At 46.6% G+C, this 21618-nt stretch overlaps 1 protein-coding gene and 1 long non-coding RNA gene across 3 annotated transcripts in view; both read right to left on the bottom strand.

Annotated features, from left to right (window-relative positions):
* LOC139764848 (uncharacterized) overlaps nucleotides 1–18651 on the bottom strand; it is a 34477-nt gene extending 15826 nt beyond the window's left edge. The window contains exon 1 of the long non-coding RNA XR_011716485.1: nucleotides 18509–18651. This is a non-coding gene — a long non-coding RNA (uncharacterized lncRNA). The remainder of the gene's footprint in view (nucleotides 1–18508) is intronic.
* The window catches only part of Polr2H (DNA-directed RNA polymerases I, II, and III subunit Rpb8), a 301372-nt gene that overhangs the window by 153143 nt on the left and 126611 nt on the right, over nucleotides 1–21618 (bottom strand). The window lies entirely within an intron of this gene.

Raw genomic sequence — 21618 nt, 5'->3', positions numbered from 1 at the left:
ACACCTCACAGGTCAGGTCGAAGGGCAGGAGGTCATCATGACCCTAAGGGTTGTACATGTCGTGCAGTCTCGTCCTGGTCAACGACTGAGGGCCATTGGCCTCCCTGGGGGGTTGGGTCATAAGGGCCGTGCACAAGGGGGTGTTAACCGGTTCGCCAGGCTGGTATAACCGGTTCATCGGTCAGGTATAACCGGTTCACCGGGCTGGTACAACCGGTTCACCGGGCAAGTATAACCGGTTCATCGGGCAAGTATAACCGGTTCATCGGGCAGGTATAACCGGTTCATCGGGCAGGTATAACCGGTTCACAGGGCAGGTATAACCGGTTCACCGGGCAGGTATAACCGGTTCACCGGGCTGGTACAACCGGTTCACCGAGTAAGTACAACCGGTTCACCGACTGCGTGGCTTCAAGAACACATTAAGTCACGATCCCACGAACACACACACACACACACACACACACACACACATCAATAACCGGATATGGCACAAAAAAGGTGTCCCTATATATGTGATTATCCGGATATCCTAAACTCTGTCCCTCTGTATTTACTGCTACAGGATGATGTTGCAAAACACTTTAGACAGAGTCAACTATATATACATATCTATCGCTCTATATAACTATCTATCTATCCATCTATCTATCTATATGAAAGTGGGTCCTTAGTATGCATTCTTGTGATGGGAAATGCCATGCACGTCCCTCTCCCCCGCACACCAGTGTGCCTTCATCACACAAGCCACCATCGCATGACGCCCGCCCAGCCACCGCCAGGCAGAGCAGAAGATCTGCTGAACTTCCTCCGCAGGCAAGCCATGCATGACCACTCATGACACGCATGCAAATCAAGGACGCATGAATGAAGTGGCCGAGTGCGTCATTCATGCGTTCGTCCCTGCATGTTACGCTCTACACCTGCGAGCGCGACGGTACGACCGCTGGGTACGACGGTACGATCGCTGGGCACGACGGTACGATCGCTGGGCACGACGGTACGATCGCTGGGCACGACGGTACGATCGCTGGGCACGACGGTACGACCGCTGGGCACGACGGTGCGACCCTTGAGCAAGACGGTACGACCCTTGACTACGAAGGTACGACCCTTGACCACGAAGGTACGACCCTTGACCACGACGGTACGACCCTTGACCACGACGGTACGACCCTTGACCACGACGGTACGATCGCTGAGCACGACGGTACGAACCTTGAGCACGACGGTACGACCCTCAAACACGACGGTACGATCGCTGAGCACGACGATACGACCCTTGACCACGACGGTACGACCCTTGACCACGACATTACAACCGCAGGCTATGACGGCCTAAACCGGCAGCCTGACCTTCGACCTGATGACCCTCAAGGGTCAGGTCAAAGGCCAAGGGTTGCACCGTCGTGCTTGAGGGCGTGAATATAAACAACATGCTATAATGACTGGCGGTCTGCCACGTGACCAGGTACTGAACAACAACAACAACAACAACAACAACAACAACACGACGATGTACTGAGCGTGTGTGTGTGTGTGTGTATGTGTGTGTGTGTGTGTGTGTGTGTGTGTGTGTGTGTGTGTGTGTGTGTGTGTGTTGGCCCAGGCTACAGAGCGTGGCACCCAACACCTCATTTTCTCCACCTCAGCGGCGGATTAGAAGCGCTTTTAGGACGGACTGCGTCACTCCACTTACGGATGCGTAACTGTAGGTAGGATGGGAAGATGCGTAATGATGAGGGCTAGGGACACACCGCCACACTAAAGAGCAAGATTGCGTATGTCCAGTGCATGCTTAACAGTTCGTATGAGGGCGTATGATACGCAAGCCGAGAGGCGTATCGCCCAGTGCGTACAGACCACTAGTTCCTCGTATGCGTCGTAATGTGGTTGTACTGTTGGTGGTGGTGGCTGTGGTAGGGGATGACCAGCTGTGTGGCTGGCATGTGGCCCACTGCGCCACACAACTGGCCAACCTCCCCCACCTCGCCACGCCCTTCACAACCACCACACACTACCCCACCGTACCACCACGCCCTTCACAACCACCACACAATACCCCACCGTACCACCACGCCCTTCACAACCACCACACAATACCCCACCGTACCACCACGCCCTTCACAACCACCACACAATACCCCACCGTACCACCACGCCCTTCACAACCACCACACACTACCCCACCGTACCACCACGCCCTTCACAACCACCACACACTACCCCACCGTACCACCACGCCCTTCACAACCACCACACAATACCCCCCGTACCACCACGCCCTTCACAACCACCACACACTACCCCACCGTACCACCACGCCCTTCACAACCACCACACAATACCCCACCGTACCACCACGCCCTTCACGACCACCACACAATACCCTCGTACCACCACGCCCTTCACAACCACGACAAAACACCGCCGTACCACCACGCCCTTCACAACCACCACACAATACCCTCGTACCACCACACACAACGCTTGTCCCACCACACACACAAAAAAAACGGGACAAATATTGCCCAGGCATAGCATACATACCTGCTTATACCTGGCTACTAACACACACACACACACACACACACACACACACACACACACACACACCTCATCAAATCAGACGTTTTTTCATAAAAAAAACAAAAAACAAAGCCACTCAATCCGTCCACCAGCTGCGTATTTCCTGCTAACGTTTAAATATCTGCCTTCTCATCTCTCTCTCTCTCTCTCTCTCTCTCTCTCTCTCTCTCTCTCTCTCTCTCTCTCTCTCTCTCTCCCTTCGTGTGACGTGTGGCGAAAACACTCACGACATACCTCAATGCAAGGCTAGATTCTAGGTGACGTGTGCTTGATGAAGGCAGAGCTGTGAGAAATTTCTGAGGCCTGGTCTTGGGTTATATATATGTATGTATGTATGTATGTATGTATATATATATATATATATATATATATATATATATATATATATATATATATATATATATATTGGAAAGGATCACAATTTTGCGTGTGATCAAGATATTCCTATTAGTCCACGGGGAAAATGAAACACGAAAAGTTCCCAAGTGCACTTTCGTGTAATAATCACATCATCAGGGGAGACACAAGAGAAGAATATAACAGTCAGTTGATATACACCGAAGAGACGAAGCTAGGACGCTATTTAGTAAACATGTTATTGTCCAGGAGGTCCTTTCCCCCCTCCTACTCTTCCTTCTCCTCCTCCCCGTCTGTTCTTGAACGTGTCCTGTACTCACACACACACACACACACACACACACACACCTGTAACGCAGGTGATCAATAACAGAAGCGTGTGTACACCAATACGCCCAGAGAGACAGAGAGAGAGAGAGAGAGAGAGAGAGCTACCTCTCTCTCTCTCTCTCTCTCTCTCTCTCAGCTTTTCACAACTTTTCCCCGTGTCAACTTTTCAGAGCAGCAGCTCACGGGTCCACCGTCGCTGAGAGAGGCTAATGCAGACAGCATATTGACATACTGTAAACAAGGCCTCTCTACATGTGAGTTAGCCGGAACGGAACGGGTCGCGGGACGGGATGGAACGGAACGAAACGAGACGGGAAGGGACGGAGCGGAACGAGACGGTACGGGGAGAAAAATTAATGGAGAGAAAAAATTTGGGACAGGTGAATGAATAATGATGAATACATCACAGGAAGTCACAGAAAAAAAAGATAAAAAAAGTGTAGAGTAAGCGGTAAGTAAGATATTAGGTATATTTAAGTATGTAAGTGGATCAAGGTGTGAGTAATGACTGGCTAAGGTGGTTTGGGAAGTCTCGCACGAAATGGACAATGGCTTTACTAACATCCAACTCGTTAAACCTGACCTTACCTGGTTCAACGCATCTCATCTTATTGTTATGGCCTCCATCGTTAATCTACTCCATCACTATACTACTGGCCAAGGACATCTCCATCCCGTCTCCATCATCACCAGTTCCATCATTATAACTTCCCAGTACACCTATTCGTTGTGTATCAACTGATTGTTATATTTCTCTCTTGTGTCGCCCCTGATGATGTGATTATTACACGAAAGTACACTTGGGAACCTGTCATGTTTCATCTCCCCGTGGACTCATAGGAATATATATATATATATATATATATATATATATATATATATATATATATAATTCCTTAACGTCATTTAATGCTAATACTGTCAAGGTCTTGTGTATTAAGCCTTGTAATAATTACTGTACCCTTGGCCAGCAGCGTCACAGCTAAGACCACAGTGGCCCTCATCCATAGCAACCTTGCACTCCCACCACCACACCCTCTCCCCACCTTACCTCCCCAACCCACCCCAGCAACATCTCTGCGAACATAAATCCCTTCGTAACCCTTCTACCTCCACCACCACCACACCTTCACTACTGAGTGTGTGTGTGTGTGTGTGTGTGTGTGCGTGTGTGTGTGTGTGTGTGTGTGTGTGTGTGTGTGCTGGGAGAGAGAGTTGGAAGAAAGCTCATCTACCTCAGCTATAAGGTAAGCGCCTCGCACACTTACCCTACCTACGTAGGTAAGGGTCCTTCCCCACGTCATCCAGGAAACATGATGTCCACACCGTGTTATAACTCAGTTATCTCCATTCCTTATGGACAGAAGGTTTACATTTATCATTTACAAATCAGACACATCATCATAAAAAAACTTATTTACACTACGACTACATTGTGAGACAGATGATAACGCTAATAACGACACGAAAAACTGAAGGGGACGGGTCAGGCGCTTAGAAAATGGCTAACCGGCAACTCCGAGCTATTATGTTTACATCTGAGGTGCTGTGACGTAACGCCGCTGACGTCACAATGCCGTGACGTCACAATACTGGGGCGGCATAATGTCCAATGGAATGGGTGGGCTGCTCCAGTGGCCCATGGCTGCTCCAGTGGCCCATGGCCGCTCAGGGAAGGTAAAGTCCTCACCCCAAATCGTCGTCAAAAGTGAAGGGAGAACAACACATTTGAATTTGAGGATCAATTTCTAAATGGTTTGAGTGTCGGAGGTTTACGTGCATAACGTGTTTCAGCGGTACGACTCACTCAGCACCTTGAGCACGACGGTACGACGCTTCCATGTGACGGTCCGACTAACTGACATCATCATCATTACGATCTGAGGACCGTACCGTCGCACTCACGGGTCATGTACCGTCGCACTCACGGGTCGCGTACCGTCGCACTCACGGGTCGCGTACCGTCGCACTCACGGGTCGCGTACCGTCGCACTCACGGGTCGCGTACCGTCGCACTCAAAGGTCGTGTACCGTCGCATTCACGGGTCGCGTACCGTCGCACTCACGGGTCGCGTACCGTCGCACTCACGGGTCATGTACCGTCAGACTCACAGGTCGTGTATCGTCGCACTCACGGGTCGCGTACCGTCGCACTCACGGGTCATGTACCGTCAGACTCACAGGTCGTGTATCGTCGCACTCACGGAGTCGCGTACCGTCGCACTCACGGAGTCGCGTACCGTCGCACTCACGGAGTCGCGTACCGTCGCACTCACGGGTCGCGTACCCGTCGCAGTCACGGGGTCGCGTACCGTCGTGCGTCAAGTGGGGCACCAAACCAGGGCCACATCTGCATCTTTAACGACCCCCCCTCACCCCCCCCCCCCAGGCGGGCAGTCACCGCTGGCTGGCTATGTGAGTGGATGAATCACACACGAAAGGTCACACATACAATATGCAGAGCTTCGTCGTTCAATCCGTCATAACGGGTAGTTCGTCTCCCTACCAGCAACACTAATGACTAAATGGGGGGGGGGTGGTGCAGTGACCTCCTCCCCCCACACTGTTGTGTACCCCCCCCCCCCCGGGCACAGCGCCATCCTTCATCAACGGCCAATGAATGCAACATGAAGGCCATCGTGAATATTGAATGACCTCGTTATTCACCAGATGGAAGAATGGTACGGTACGTCATCATGGTGAATAATGATTATATAAAACCTATTTATCTAATACCAGTACGACGGTAACGACCCTTGACCACGACGGTAACGACCCTTGACCACGACGGTAACGACCCTTGACCACGACGGTAACGACCCTTGACCACGACGGTAACGACCCTTGACCACGACGGTAACGACTCTTGACCACGACGGTAACGACTCTTGACCACGACGGTAACGACTCTTGACCACGACGGTAACGACCCTTGGCCACGACGGTACGACCCATGTGACCTCTGACCTGACACCGGCGTATGGCCGAAGATCACAGGGTTATCATACCACGATCGCGCCCAAGGATCGTACCGCTGTGCCCCGAGATCGTACCGTGCACCGTGCCCGGGCGCTCGTACCGTGTACCGTACCCGGGTGATCGTACAGCGGAGGTAATCCGTACCGTGTTTACATAAAGCCAGTTCGTCCGTCGTGGATCAGGGAACACAACACAACCAGGCCATCATCATCACCCACCTCCACCTCCTCCTCGTGTGCCGCTCTCACACCACACACAAAAACACGTAACACGAGACACACGGCTTATCCCCACAGTCAGGCTCCACCCACCCCCACACTTCCCTCCATACCTACCCCCCACACTTCCCTCCCATACCTACCCCCCACACTTCCCTACCATACCTACCCCCCACACTTCCCTACCATACCTACCCCCCACACTTCCCTACCATACCTACCCCCCACACTTCCCTACCATACCTACCCCCCACACTTCCCTCCTACACCTACCCCCACACTTCCCTCCCATACCTACCCCCCACACTTCCCTCCTACACCTACCCCCCACACTTCCCTCCTACACCTACCCCCCACACTTCCCTCCTACACCTACCCCCCACACTTCCCTCCTACACCTACCCCCCACACTTCCCTACCATACCTACCCCCACCATTCCCTCCTACCTACCCCCACACTTCCCTCCATACCTACCCCCCACACTTCCCTCCCATACCTACCCCCCACACTTCCCTACCATACCTACCCCCCACACTTCCCTCCCATACCTACCCCCCACACTTCCCTACCATACCTACCCCCACACTTCCCTCCCATACCTACCCCCACACTTCCCTCCCATACCTACCCCCCACACTTCCCTCCCATACCTACCCCCCACACTTCCCTCCCATACCTACCCCCCACACTTCCCTCCCATACCTACCCCCCACACTTCCCTCCCATACCTACCCCCCACACTTCCCTCCCATACCTACCCCCACACTTCCCTCCCATACCTACCCCCCACACTTCCCTCCCATACCTACCCCCACACTTCCCTCCCATACCTACCCCCCACACTTCCCTCCCATACCTACCCCCACACTTCCCTCCCATACCTACCCCCACACTTCCCTCCCATACCTACCCCCCACACTTCCCTCCCATACCTACCCCCACACTTCCCTCCCATACCTACCCCACACTTCCCTCCCATACCTACTCCCACACTTCCCTCCCATTACTACCCCCCACACTTCCCTCCCATACCTACCCCCACACTTCCCTACCATACCTACCCCCACACTTCCCTCCCATACCTACCCCCACACTTCTCTCCCATACCTACCCCACAACACTTCCCTCCCATACCTACCCCACAACACTTCCCTCCCATACCTACTCCCCACACTTCCCTCCCATACCTACTCCCCACACTTCCCTACCATACCTACCCCACAACACTTCCCTCCCATACCTACTCCCCACACTTCCCTCCATACCTACCCCCACACTTCCCTACCATACCTACCCCCACACTTCCCTCCATACCTACCCCACAACACTTCCCTCCCATACTACCCCCACACTTCCCTACCATACCTACCCCCACACTTCCCTCCCATACCTACCCCCACACTTCCCTCCTACACCTACCCCCCACACTTCCTCCCATACCTACTCCCCACACTTCCCTCCCATACTACCCCCACACTTCCTCCCATACCTACTCCCCACACTTCCCTACCATACCTACCCCCCACACTTCCCTCCCATACCTACTCCCCACACTTCCCTACCATACCTACCCCCACACTTCCCTACCATAACCTACCCCCCACACTTCCTCCCATACCTACTCCCCACACTTCCCTACCATACCTACCCCCACACTTCCCTCCATACCTACCCCCACACTTCCCTCACATACCTACCCCCCACACCACTTCCATCAAATCAGCCTCCATCACTATAAGCGTCCTATGGTGATGGAGTCCATCCTACAGGGACGAGTAGCCTCCTCACCTCCTCATATCCTATTCAATCACGCCCTCCCCTACTGTCCAGGGTTTAAAAAAAAAGATATAGGATCCTTCTACCAAGGTCCTATTCCCATAGGATAGCCTCACCAGCTCCATCCTTTATCTGGCTCGCTACTCGGGGTCTTTTCATCACCAGGTCCCGTCCCTCACAAATCCCTTATCAGGTCCTTTTCAGGTCCGCCTGGTCCAGGGAGTTCTCTGTTATCAGGTTCAGGTCATTTTTGTAAGTCAATATAGGACGACGCCTCCCACTCACGTAACTGGTCACCTTTATCGACCAGATAGTCCCACATCAACCCCACCTACACCAACCACCCCATCAACCCCACACCTACATCAATCACAACCCCATCAACCCACACCTACATCAATCACAACCCCATCACCCACACCTACATCAATCACAACCCCATCAACCCACACCTACATCAATCACAACCCCATCAACCCCACACCTACATCAATCACAACCCCATCAACCCACACCTACATCAATCACAACCCCATCAACCCACACCTACATCAATCACAACCCCATCAACCCACACCTACATCAATCACAACCCCATCAACCGACACCTACATCAATCACAACCCCATCAACCCACACCTACATCAATCACAACCCCATCAACCCACACCTACATCAATCACAACCCCATCAACCCACACCCACTTCAATTACAGTGGAAGGGTTAAGTCTGTCACACACAAGGGGTAAAATCGTCGTACACGAGGAGGTTATAACCCCAGGAGACACAACCCCTGTACCTCACTCAGCCGGAGAGCATCAACCTCACTCAGAATATATAAAAAAAAAAATATGTGTCTACTCTAAAAAATATTTTTTGATATATAAATCCTGTTATCCTGGAGGCAGGGCTGTACACTTCCGGTAACTAACTTAACTCAAAATAAATATATTTATATATATTTTTTTTTCCATCCAACTTTTCGTTGTGAGAAAGTCGATGATGTGATCATTACGTCTTGACTTGATGACCTAAAACATTCATATATATTTACTTCACTACGTTACATGTATCTATACAAATCATACGCCAGTGACAAAATGTTTATAATCTATATAAAACTTTACTATAAATCTATACAGATCCTGATTATGGAAAATTTAATCGGTACGTTCAAAAGGTTGCTTTTCCCGCTACATGTTGACTGTAATTAACATACACACAGCTAAACACAATGAGAAAAAATATATATGAAAGAGGGTTAAATGTATGAACGTCAACGTTGAGAAAAATTACACATTGAAGAATGAGAAACATTCAATGATCATTGCTGAGAAAGACAACATATTGCACAATGGGTACAAGATACTGACTGAGAAATATATAGTTAAAAACCTCACCAATGATCAACATATAAACCAGCTAAACAGGTAATTCGTTAAAAGTGGTTCATTCGTGACCTAATAAGTCATTACTCTTAATTAGTTCATTCCAATATACTGATTAGCAGTCCGTGCCCACTTATCTCTAGAGATACCTCCTATCTCACACACAGCAGGGCTTTGAAGGATCATTATGTTCAACTATTGATTTTAAACTAATTCCAAACCTAAGTGTAGACCTTCGAGTCGTGGTTCACACATCTTTTGTTTCAAATGCGTCGAACACCTTGGTCACCACAAATGGACAGTATGTGTCAAGTCTACATATATATATATATATATATATATATATATATATATATATATATATATATATATATATATAGTTCAGCTGCACACTCAAGTGTCACTTGAGTATCAAGTAGTTGTTCACAACCGTTCTTTTCCAGTGCAATTCGAGGGCACTTTTAGATTTAACACGGTTTCCATCCTTACTCGGGGCGGGGGGAGACCGACCCTCGAATTTTTTCCCCCATTGATTAATAACACTTTTCCAGCAGGAAAAAAAACACACAATACAAAATAAATCCCACACACCCCTACAAAACCTAAATCATACATCCACACACACACACACACTGTATTATTATGTTCAACTTCTCCACAATAAGTCTTCAATTCAACCCCATATTATCACACTGGATAAATAATATACAACAACAGATAAACATACAACAACAAAACTACATTTGACGAAACAGTTCAGGTAACGAAAAAAAAAATGGCAAAAAAAATGTATATATGAAATTTTAAACGCCGGCCAACAAATCTGAGCCAGATTTTTAAAAAAAATTATATTATAATTTTAATATATATATATATATAAAATTTTTATCATTTACGCAACACAAATATGACAATTTTAAAAAACCCAAATGCCCCCGCAACACACGCCCATTCCAGACGCAATAAGCCACACTTAACAAACAATATTTAAAAATCACCAACAAACAATCACTTTTAAAAACACACCCCAGCACCTACATCAAACCCTACCATTTCAACACGCACAAACCCCACCACAAACACCCCCTACAACACACACAACCAACCTCCCTAAAAAACCAAAACCACAACACACCACCTAAAAAACAAAAACCACAAACACACCACCAATTCCCCAAACACCCCCAAAAACACACCAAAACCCCCATCAAAAAACAAAAACCCCCATCAACACACACAACACACCACCTACAAACCCCAAAACAACCAAACCAGCCAAAACCCCCATCAAAAAGTCCCCCAAAACACCCCCTACAACACCGCACAAACACCCCCTTAAAAATAAAAAAAACCCCTCCCCAAAACACCACCTACAACACTCCAACACACCCCTAAAACACAGCCCCCCAACAAAAAAAAACCACCACCCCAAAAACCCAACACACCCCCTACAAAGCCCCCCACCTACCCACCCCCCGAAAAACCCCCAAAACCCAAAAAACACCCCCCGCCATCAACCCCCCACCACCCCCCCTCCTCTGTTAACGGGTCAAAATTGGGGGAAAACAGAGTGGGGAAACTACATTGGGAACCCTCACCCTTCTCATCACCTCCAATGAACCGGGACTCCCCCATAGGCGCCAAAAATCAAAAATTTAATTTTTGGGGAAAACACGCCCCCGAAAATCCCTCATAATTTAGGGGAAATACACAGACACCAAACCCAAAAAGCCGTACAAACCTCATTAGGGAAAAAAAAGGAAACCTTCCCCTTTCCCTTACCTCCAAACAGCCAAGGCCCGAAACCCCAACGCAAATGGTAATCCATCATGCAAACCTTTGAAAAGAACAGCTCAGTCCCAAACTGCTCCCCCCTCCTTTTTCTTCCCTTTCCCCCCTTACTTTCCTTCACCCGACCCCCATCCCCAATTCCGAAAAATAGGCCCCCCCCCCTCCGAAAAACCCCCCCCCCTCCCCCCTGATCTACCCCTTTAAACCAGGAACCTAAAATTGACCTCAAACCAAAAGTTTTACCAAAAAACTTATCACTCCCCCCTCCCACTATCCCCCAGTTGCCTTTCCCCTTATGCTATCCTCATCATTTTCCCAACAACGGGCCAACATTTTAAAACAAACTTCGCCCAGGGTCACGTCTCCCTTCCCCTTTTTCACTTTCCTGGGAAAAAGGGGAAACCCTCCCCCCCCCCAACGGGGGCCCATGCCATGCGCTGCCCTCCATGCATCGAGCCACCTCACCATATGACAAACACACTGTTCCAGGTCACCTGGAAACTCATGCCACAGTTGTGTAGGTGGAACGCTTCAAGCAGGAGTCGCCCCCAAACTCTTTACTTTTCAAAACCAAACAAACCCCCTTGATACATTAAACTCCTCTAAAAGGGAAAAGAAAAGAAAGGAGAGAAAAGAGAGAAAAAGGAGAAAAAAAGGAGGAAAATCCCCCTCCTACCCTTTCAGCACAGCAAAAATTTTACCTTTTCCCATCCCCCCTACCGACACACACACACACACCTTCATTCCTCACTCGTCCCACATCTTGCAGTAAACATTTTCCATTCCTCTTCCCCAGACCTAGAAATACCTCCTTTTAAATTCAGCTTCCTCTTTTCAAATTTGCCCAGCACTTCCATCACATACTAGAAAACGGAATACCATTTTTTAAAACCCAAGCAGGGGTTTTTTTTTTCGGGTTTTTTTAAGGAAAAATTTCTTTTTCCCTTAATCACTGATAACTTTCAAAAGAGGGAAAGGGGTGGGCATACAAAATAAAAACGCGTTCTTAAAAATTTTTTGGAAAAAACTGATAATTAAACCGCAGGGTTTTCAAAAACGAAACCTTTTTACGTCTTTTCCTTGAAATTCAACTAAACATTACTTTTCTTTTTTGTTCCCCCCTGATGATTGATATTACCGAAATCCTTTTGGGAACTTATCTTTTTTAAATTTCCCCCATAAAAATTTTTATATATATATATTTTATAATATAAATAAATATAAAAATATATATATATATTATATTTTAAAATATATATTATATATCCCCAAGCAAAAAAACCCCTAAAAACGGGTCATAAAGGCCCTTTTAACAGGGATCTGGGCCAACAGATTTGCGAGACGGCGGGCATCTGCTTTCAAAAATATATTCTTCCACGAACACCGCCCAAATTTGGGCCCCCCCCCCCCCGCCGCCGCCACCACAAATCACACACCTCCCCTTCCTAGAAAACAAATTTACACTTGCCCCCGCTAGTGGGCAAACACACAAACTATTTGGGGGACGGACCTCCGTAACACCAGGCCAGGTGTTTCCACACCAAAAACAACACACACCACCCCAAAACCCCAAACACACACCACACCAAAACAGTTTGGTTTTATTTAAAAAAACATTACAATAATTTCACCTTGTTTGGAAAAAAAATTTTCACATTCCCTTGCTATTTGCTGGGCAATCTTGGGGAATTAACCAACCAGAACAATGCGGGTAATTACAAACACGGGAACATACTCGTAATATTTCAAAAACGAACAATCCGTAAATTTCCAACCAAAACACACACGCCCAATTTTGAAGGCTGATATTTTTTAATGAAAGGCCCTTTTTTCTACGTTTTGGCTACGGGGGCCCAAAGGGGGGGGGGGGACCCACAAAACCCCCAAAGGGGGTGTGACGACCACCCCCCACCCCCCCACACCTTTTCCCGGGACACCATCTGGGGGTTTGTCTGGGGGAGGGGGGAAAGGGAATGGGGCTAGCCCCCTCTCTGCAAAAAACCCCATACTCAACATCATCGGGGGGCAGGGCCTTTTACTCCCACAGCACCATACTTTCCCACACCTGATACTCAACCAGGACCTTATATCAAAAACCGGACTTTATATTTTACGTTTTAACACCTGAATCTTTCCCAAAAAAGACCGAACTCTTCCAACCAAAACAAAAACAAACTTTATATCACGCAAAACCCCATACCCTTGTCCGCACACCGATACTCATCCAGGACCTTTATCATAAAACAGGAAATTATATCCCCCCAAGGACCGATACTTTGCCCACACCGAATTTTCCAAACCAAAAAGGGCCTTTTTTCATAAAACAAATTTTATCCCCCCAGGGGGCCTAATCTTTTTCCGCACACCGGTTTTCCTCCTGGGCCCACAACACACGGCCCATAGGATCCCCAAACTTAAAAAAAAAAAAAAGTATTTTTCCACGAGCTGTTCCCGGGGTGGGGGAGGGCCCGAAGATTCATGAAATACCTTTTAAACCTTGAATAACAGATGGGGCCCCCTTTTTTTACCCCCTCACGCCCCCACTTCAAACCAAATTTTTAAAAAACCTTAACAAAAAAACAAAAATTTCTCCCAAAAACCCCTCTTTACTGGGTCTCTTTTTGTAAGTGGGAAATCAAAATTCCCAATAAGGGAAAGGAAAAAGGGGGAAAATAAAAAGGGCCCTTAAAATTATATAATTTATTTTATTATCTTTTTTAACAACAAAAGGAAAACTCTCCTTGATTTCCTCCTCCTCCCCTACTTTTAGAAAATGAAAAACAAAGGGGGGGATTTTCCCCACCGCCAGCTCCCTCCCCTTGGCTCCACTTTCCCCCCACACGGGGGCGGGCAAATCTTTTCCCCTTTCCCTGTTCCCGGGGAAAAAAAAACGGGGGTCTGAATTACTGCAAACCGGGAAAAAAACAACACTTCTTAAAAACAAAAGGGATTATCAACGTTGAAATGGCCATTTTAAAAATGGAGGCTTCACCCTTTAAAACTGACTGGTTAGGGGGGTTTTTTGGTCTGACCACCGGGTGGGTGGGGGGGGCCCGGGGCCCCAACTGGGGGAAACAATAATCCCCGGGAAGAGGGGAGGTGGGGGGGTAGGTTTGGGCGGGGCCCGTACTTCTTTCCCAACGGGAAAACGGGGCCGGGGATTGGGTTTAAAAGTAAAATCGTCTTAACCTTAAAAAGAAACCTTTTGAAAAAACATGTACCAAGCACGGGGATAATCCGCTCCCGGTTTTTTTTACCTTTTTTTCCCCCCCCCCCTCGCCCTCTTGCGTATGACAGGGGGAAAAAACCAGGGGGACCATTTTCCTTTAATTAATCAACACATCCCCCTACATCCACGTTACAAACCTTAAAATTAACCTTTTTTTTAATACCGTTACCCCCCTACCCCGATAACAACCCTTTAAAAATCTAATTTTCGAACCCCCCTCTTCAAATCTCGTTTTGGCCTGTACTCACCTTTCTCCTTTCGTCGAAAACCCTTTTCCCCAAAGCCCCCCCTCAACTTCGCGTGGGCCTTTTGCTTCGTGGGAGACTCATTCGTAAATTTGGCCGGTTTTATTTACCCCCCCGATAACAAGCCCTTTTTGTACCGGGAATACTCTTGGGTTTCACTTCCTCCCCTTGTGGAGCCCGCCCCCCCCACCGCAAATAACCAACGCCTGATTGGGTCCTTTTGGGGGAAAGGGTTGGGCCAAAGGGGCCCCTCATCCAAGACTTACGGAAAAAACCGTTTTTTAAAGGCTTTTTCTATTGGTTTTCCCTGGGGGTTTATCCTCTTTTTAAGGGTTCTAATCATTCTTTTTTAATTTTCTTCCACCACTTTTTTCGAAAAAACAAGGTTTCCCAAATTAACATTAAAAAAATTGTTACGTCTTTTCCCGGAATGCGAAAATTTAAAAATGCAATTTCGGGTTTTAAAAAAAGCCGCCCCAAATAAAAAAGGGGGGAATTTTAATACTGAAAAAGCTCACTCATTTCCCTTTTAAAAGGTTTTTTAACCCAAAGAACAGCAGCCACTTCATTCACAGGGGAAAGCAAACTTCAAATTTCCGGAAACATTCCCTTTAAAAAGAAAAAAATATTACTGAAAAACTTCAAAATTTTCATTTTCAACAAACTTTCAAAACGATGTATTTTTTACTTATTTCTTTTTTTTTTCTTTCATACCCATTTTGCCTTTTTCCCCCTTTTCGATAAACGTTTAAAACAGGAAATGGGGCCCCTAAACATCTTCACCGGGGCCCCCTTTTCCTTCCTTCTTTTTTGGAAAAAAAAAGGTAAAAAAAAAAAAAAATAGAACCCAAAAAAGAAACACATGAGTTCCCAAGCCCTTTCTGGGAAAATCACTTTCAGGGGAACAAAAGAGGAAAAAATTAAAAAATATAAATAACAACTTTCGTTGGCCCAAAACCATGGTTTTCCAAAAAGGGGTCCAACTCGTCCTTCGTTTATATCACTGACTGTTCTATTTCTCCTTGTTCTCCCCCAGATGTATTATTTCACGAAAGTGCACTTGGGGAAATTTTCGTGTTTCATTTCCCATATATATATATATATATATATATATATACCTCAAGCATAAAGCGACTAAAAACAGGTCATCAGAGACTATGAACATGGAGTGCTCGGCTCAACAGTATTTGCGAGAAACGGCGTCATCTGCTTACAACAATATATTCTTCCACGAACACCGCCCATTTGGCCCTCCCCCCCGCCGCCGCCGCCACCACAAATCACACACCTCCACTTCCTAGAAAACAAAATATACACTTGCCCAGCTAGTGGGCGATGCACGACAAAGGGCGTATTGGAGGTCACGGACCTCCGTAACACCAGCCAGGGTGTTACACACACACACACACACACACACACACACACACACACACACACACACACACACACGTACACATGGTTTTGATGGTATAAAAAAACATGTGATCATATAATACACGCTTGATTCGTGAAAAGAGGTTCTCACATACACATTGCTATTATGCTGGAGCATATGCTGGCGTAATATAGCCAGACACAGAAGCATATGCTGGCGTAATATAGCAAGACACTGAAGCATATGCTGGCGTAATATAGCAAGACACTGAAGCATATGCTGGCGTAATATAGCCAGACACAGAAGCACACACGCCCATGTGTGAAGGCTGAGTATTATGTAATGAGGATTTCCTTCTTTGCTATCGTTTTGGACATAGCGGGCGCTAGGGGAAGGGGGGGGGGGGGGGTCACCCACGACCCCAGGGGAGGAGGGGCTGTGACGACCACCCACCCACCCACCCACACACACACCTTTCCAGGGTACGACCATCTGGTGGTCGTCTGGTGGAGGGAGGGAGGGAGGGAAGGTGGTGCTAGCCCCCTCGGGTCTGCAGAGGAAAACCCCATGACTCGAACATCATCTGGTGGGCAGGACCTGGTCTATCTGGCGCACAGCACCTGATATCTTGTCCGCACGACCTGATATCTCATACCAGGACCTTATATCATAAGAACAGGACTTGATATCTAGCGTTGAACACCTGATATCTTGTCCACACGACCTGATATCTCATGCCAGGACCTTATATCATAAGAACAGGACTTGATATCAGGCGCAGAAGACCTGATATCTTGTCCGCACGACCTGATATCTCATGCCAGGACCTTATATCATAAGAACAGGACTTGATATCAGGCGCAGAGGACCTGATATCTAGTCCGCACGACCTGATATCTAGTCCGCACGACCTGATATCTCATACCAGGACCTTATATCATAAGAACAGGACTTGATATCACGCGCAGGGGACCTGATATCTTGTCCGCACGACCTGATATCTCGTGCCTGGGCCTGACAACACACAGGGCCCGATATGTGATGCACAAGACTTAAAAAAAAAGAAAAAGATATCTGTATCACACGAGCTGTTCCCTGGCGTGTACAGGACCAGAAGATATCATGAAATACAACTAATCCTTGATATCAACAGATGGGCCCCACAGTTTCTACCCCCGTCACGCCTCGCACTTCAAACACAAGGGAGTTGTAAACAGACCTTAACAAAATGTTCAAAAATTTACTGCCAACTCTCCCTCATTTACGTAGTGTCTCATTATTTCAGTAATGTGGGTAAATCTGGAAGATGACAGAGTAAGTAATGAGAAAGGTGGAACATAAAATGGTCCCTAAACTTATGATAATGATAATTATTATCATTATTATCAACAAGGAAAAGCTCTCGCTTGATACCTCCTCCTCCTCCTACTTTTAGAAAGTGAAAATACAGGAGGGGAGGATTCTCGACCACTCGCCAGCTCCCGTCCCTCTTGGTCGTCCACTTCCACCACACACAGGAGGTGCGTGGGCAGGAGTCTCTCTCTCTCCCTGTGTGGCCACGGGTAATAGAAAACGGGATGCTGAACTGACTGCGAAGACCGAAAAACATGCAACACATTCATTATGAACAACAGTGTATTATCAGACGTGTGAAATGGCCATTAGACAGAGGTGGAGGCTAACAGCCCTTAAGTACTGTTAGCGGTGGTTGGGATGGGGGTTCTTGTGGTCTGTACCACCTGGGATGGACTGGATGTGGTTGCTGGGCCGCGAACTGTTAATCAAGGGGTGAGGGATCTCCGGCGGCAAGAGGCGACGGTGGCGGGGTGAGGATGGACGGCGCTGTAGCTTCTTCCCGAACTGTGGAAAACGGGGTCCTGGTGATGGATGGTTGAAAAGTAAAAGTCGTCATGAACCGGATAAACTGAACGCTTCGAAATAAGCAGTGTACGAAGCACGGCCGATAATCTCGCGTCCCGTTTTCTATACCTTTTTTCTCCCCCCCACCATCTGCTCCTCTTGCGTGATGAGCAGGGAGAAAAACCAGGCTGACCATTTTCCTTTAATTAATCATACACATCTCTACATCCAGCGTTACAAACCAGTACATAACCTTTGTTTAATGACCGTTACGCCAACGGGGGCACTACCGACCGATAACAACCCTTAATAAGGTCTAATATTGCGAGTCCAACCCTCTTCAACTGCTCGTTCGTGCCATGTACTCACACTTTCTCCTTCGAAGTCGTCGAAACGCGTTTACTCAAAGCCCTCCCTCAACTTCGCGTGGACATGATGCTTCGTCGGGAGATGCTCATGTCGTATTGGTCGGCGAGTTCATTTACCCCCAGCGATAATCAAGCCCTTATGTGTACCGCAATACTCTTGTTTACACTCCGTGACGTGTGCGAGCGCGCGCGCCCCCCCACCGCTACGTAACGAACGCTCTGATTGGCTGCCTTTTGCAGAGGCTTGGCCAATGGCGCTCTGCGATACACAAGAGCTGTGACGGAAAATACCGTTTGAATGTCTTTTTCTGGGATGGGTGTTTGCCATGGGGTATTCATCCTCATTGTAAGTGATTCTAGATCATTCTAGAATATATTTACAATTCCTACGCACATGTTTACTGAAAGAATACAGGAGGATTTCTTTCTCAATGATGTAACATTGAAAGAAAATTGGTTGACTGTCTTCACACGGAATGCGATGGTTGAAAGAATGCAGGATTACTGCTTTCACAAGAATGCCGCCACACTGAAAGAATAGTGGAGGATTTAAGTACTGAAAGAGCATCACGTCATTTCTTTCAAAAGGATTCAATAACTGAAAGAACAGCAGCTCACTTCATTCACATGGGAATGCAATACTGTCAGAATACCGGATCAGTTCCTTCAAAAAGAATAAAAATATTACTGAAAGAACATTCAAAATTTGACATTATCATACAAACTTACAACACGATGTATTAGTTTACATATATTTCTTTTTTCTTTCTTTCATACTATTCGCCATTTCCCGCATTAGCGAGGTAGCGTTAAGAACGGAGGACTGGGCCTCTGAGGGAACATCTTCACCTGGCTCCCTTCTCCGTTCCTTCTTTTGGAAAATAAAGTAAAAAAAAAAAAAAAATATGAATCCGCAAGGAAAATGAAACACGATGAGTTCCCAAGCGCACTTTCGTGTAATAATCACATTATCAGGGGAGACAAAAGAGAGAAATATAACAAATATAACGTAACGAGACGTATCGATTGTCAAATCGCATGTTTACCAAATGGCGTCCTAGCTACGTCTCTTCGTTGTATATCATCTGACTGTTCTATTTCTCTCTTGTGTCTCCCCTGATGATGTGATTATTACACGAAAGTGCACTTGGGAACTTATCGTGTTTCATTTTCCCCAAAAACTCACAGGAATATACTTGATCACGGGCAAAATTGTGATCCTTTCCAATATATATATATATATATATATATATATATAGAGAGAGAGAGAGAGAGAGAGAGAGAGAGAGAGAGAGAGAGAGAGAGAGAGAGACAGAGAGAGAGATCTTTTCTTCATCTCTTATCCATCATGAGGCCAACACTGCTTAACACTGATAACAGTGAACAATGTTCTTCCATTCGCCTTTGGTATTTAGTGTGTGTATCTATCATTTTTTTTTCTCTCTCAACTTTTATGATCACATATATTGAAGTTCAAATGACACCATTTTTAACATACGTCGTAAATTTGAGATCCAACTTTTATCTTCCATCACAATACGTGGGACTGATTGCTCCACTTCTGGGCACCAACGCTTGGGGGGGATTGGGGGGCCTCCCTAGGCTTTCACTGCTAGTTGGTGGGATTTCACTGTCACAGTCGAGAACGTCAGCAGTGTCCAGCACAATCCCAGGGTTCACTGTTCACTGGATGATCCTCACAGTTGGGTGTTCAACTCTCCCCACCATTATGGTGTTCGATGAACGTTATCACAACACTAAGTCTGTCCTGATGGGTCGGTTCCAACACGTCACGATGCATACAACGGATCAAACCAGTTTAGCCGGTCAGGCGCTGGCAATACCAGCTCACACGGCACTTCTTCCGTCTTGCTTAAACCAGTTTAAGTGGTCAGAACTACAACTACTATCATGGTAAAACTAGTTTAAACAGTCAGAACTACCACTACTATCATGGTAAAACTAGTTTAAGTAGTCAGAACTACTACTACTACTATCATGGTGAACTAGTTTAAGTGGTCAGAACTACAACTACTATCATGGTAAAACTAGTTTAAGTAGTCAGAACTACTACTACTATCATGGTAAAACTAGTTTAAGTGGTCAGAACTACAACTACTATCATGGTAAAACTAGTTTAAACAGTCAGAACTACTACTACTATCATGGTAAAACTAGTTTAAGCAGTCAGAACTACTACTACTATCATGGTAAACTAGTGTAAGCAGTCAGAACTACCACTACTATCATGGTAAACTAGTTTAAGCGGTCAGAACTACTACTAGTTCAGAATGGCATTAAAAATATACTGTCATGGATGTGTTAGAGGGATCGTAAACCCAGTCCACTCCACACACGACCCTACCCATATATATATATATATATATATATATATATATATATATATATATATGATGTGATTATTACACGAAAGTGCACTTGGGAACTTTTAGTGTTTCATTTTCCCCGTGGACTCATAGGAATATCTTGATCACGCGCAAAATTGTGATCCTTTCCAATATATATATATATATATATATATATATATATATATATATATATATATATATATATACCTACCCCAGACCACTCCCCCGCCCCCCCACACACCTGTGCTGGAAAGTTGATTAATCTGATACAGTTGAGGTGTGTGTGTGGGATGGATAATAATAATAATAATAATAATAATAATAATAATAATAATAATAATAATTCGTCATAGCATCAGTTTTCATCAAGACAATGTTATGCCACACGCCCCACCTAGTGTGTAAGCCCATAAACACGTCGTACAACTTTCACCTTAAAGATCCGGCTCACCCTTCGCCACTGTGGCCTTATCATTACCACTTCCCTCCCTTACTATCATCCAATCAGCGTAACTGACAGCCCTCATTATCACGGATTCATTAGCGAAATTACGCTTAATAATCAGAGTCATCCGAGGCCCCGCCCCCTCCTCCTGCGCGCGCAGGCAGGGAAGAGGTTTACCACTATCATCCCCCGGCCCCCGTGTTATTACCCAACCAGGCCATTGAAGGCTCCCACCAACAAACACGTTCTAGACCCGATTATATTTCAATAAATAATAATAATAATAATAACGACATT

The sequence above is a fragment of the Panulirus ornatus genome, chromosome 51 (genome assembly GCF_036320965.1).
Source record: "Panulirus ornatus isolate Po-2019 chromosome 51, ASM3632096v1, whole genome shotgun sequence".
Classification (NCBI taxonomy): Eukaryota; Metazoa; Arthropoda; class Malacostraca; order Decapoda; family Palinuridae; genus Panulirus; species Panulirus ornatus.
Note: the sequence above shows the minus strand (reverse complement) of the source record. Positions and strands in the feature narration are given on the sequence as shown.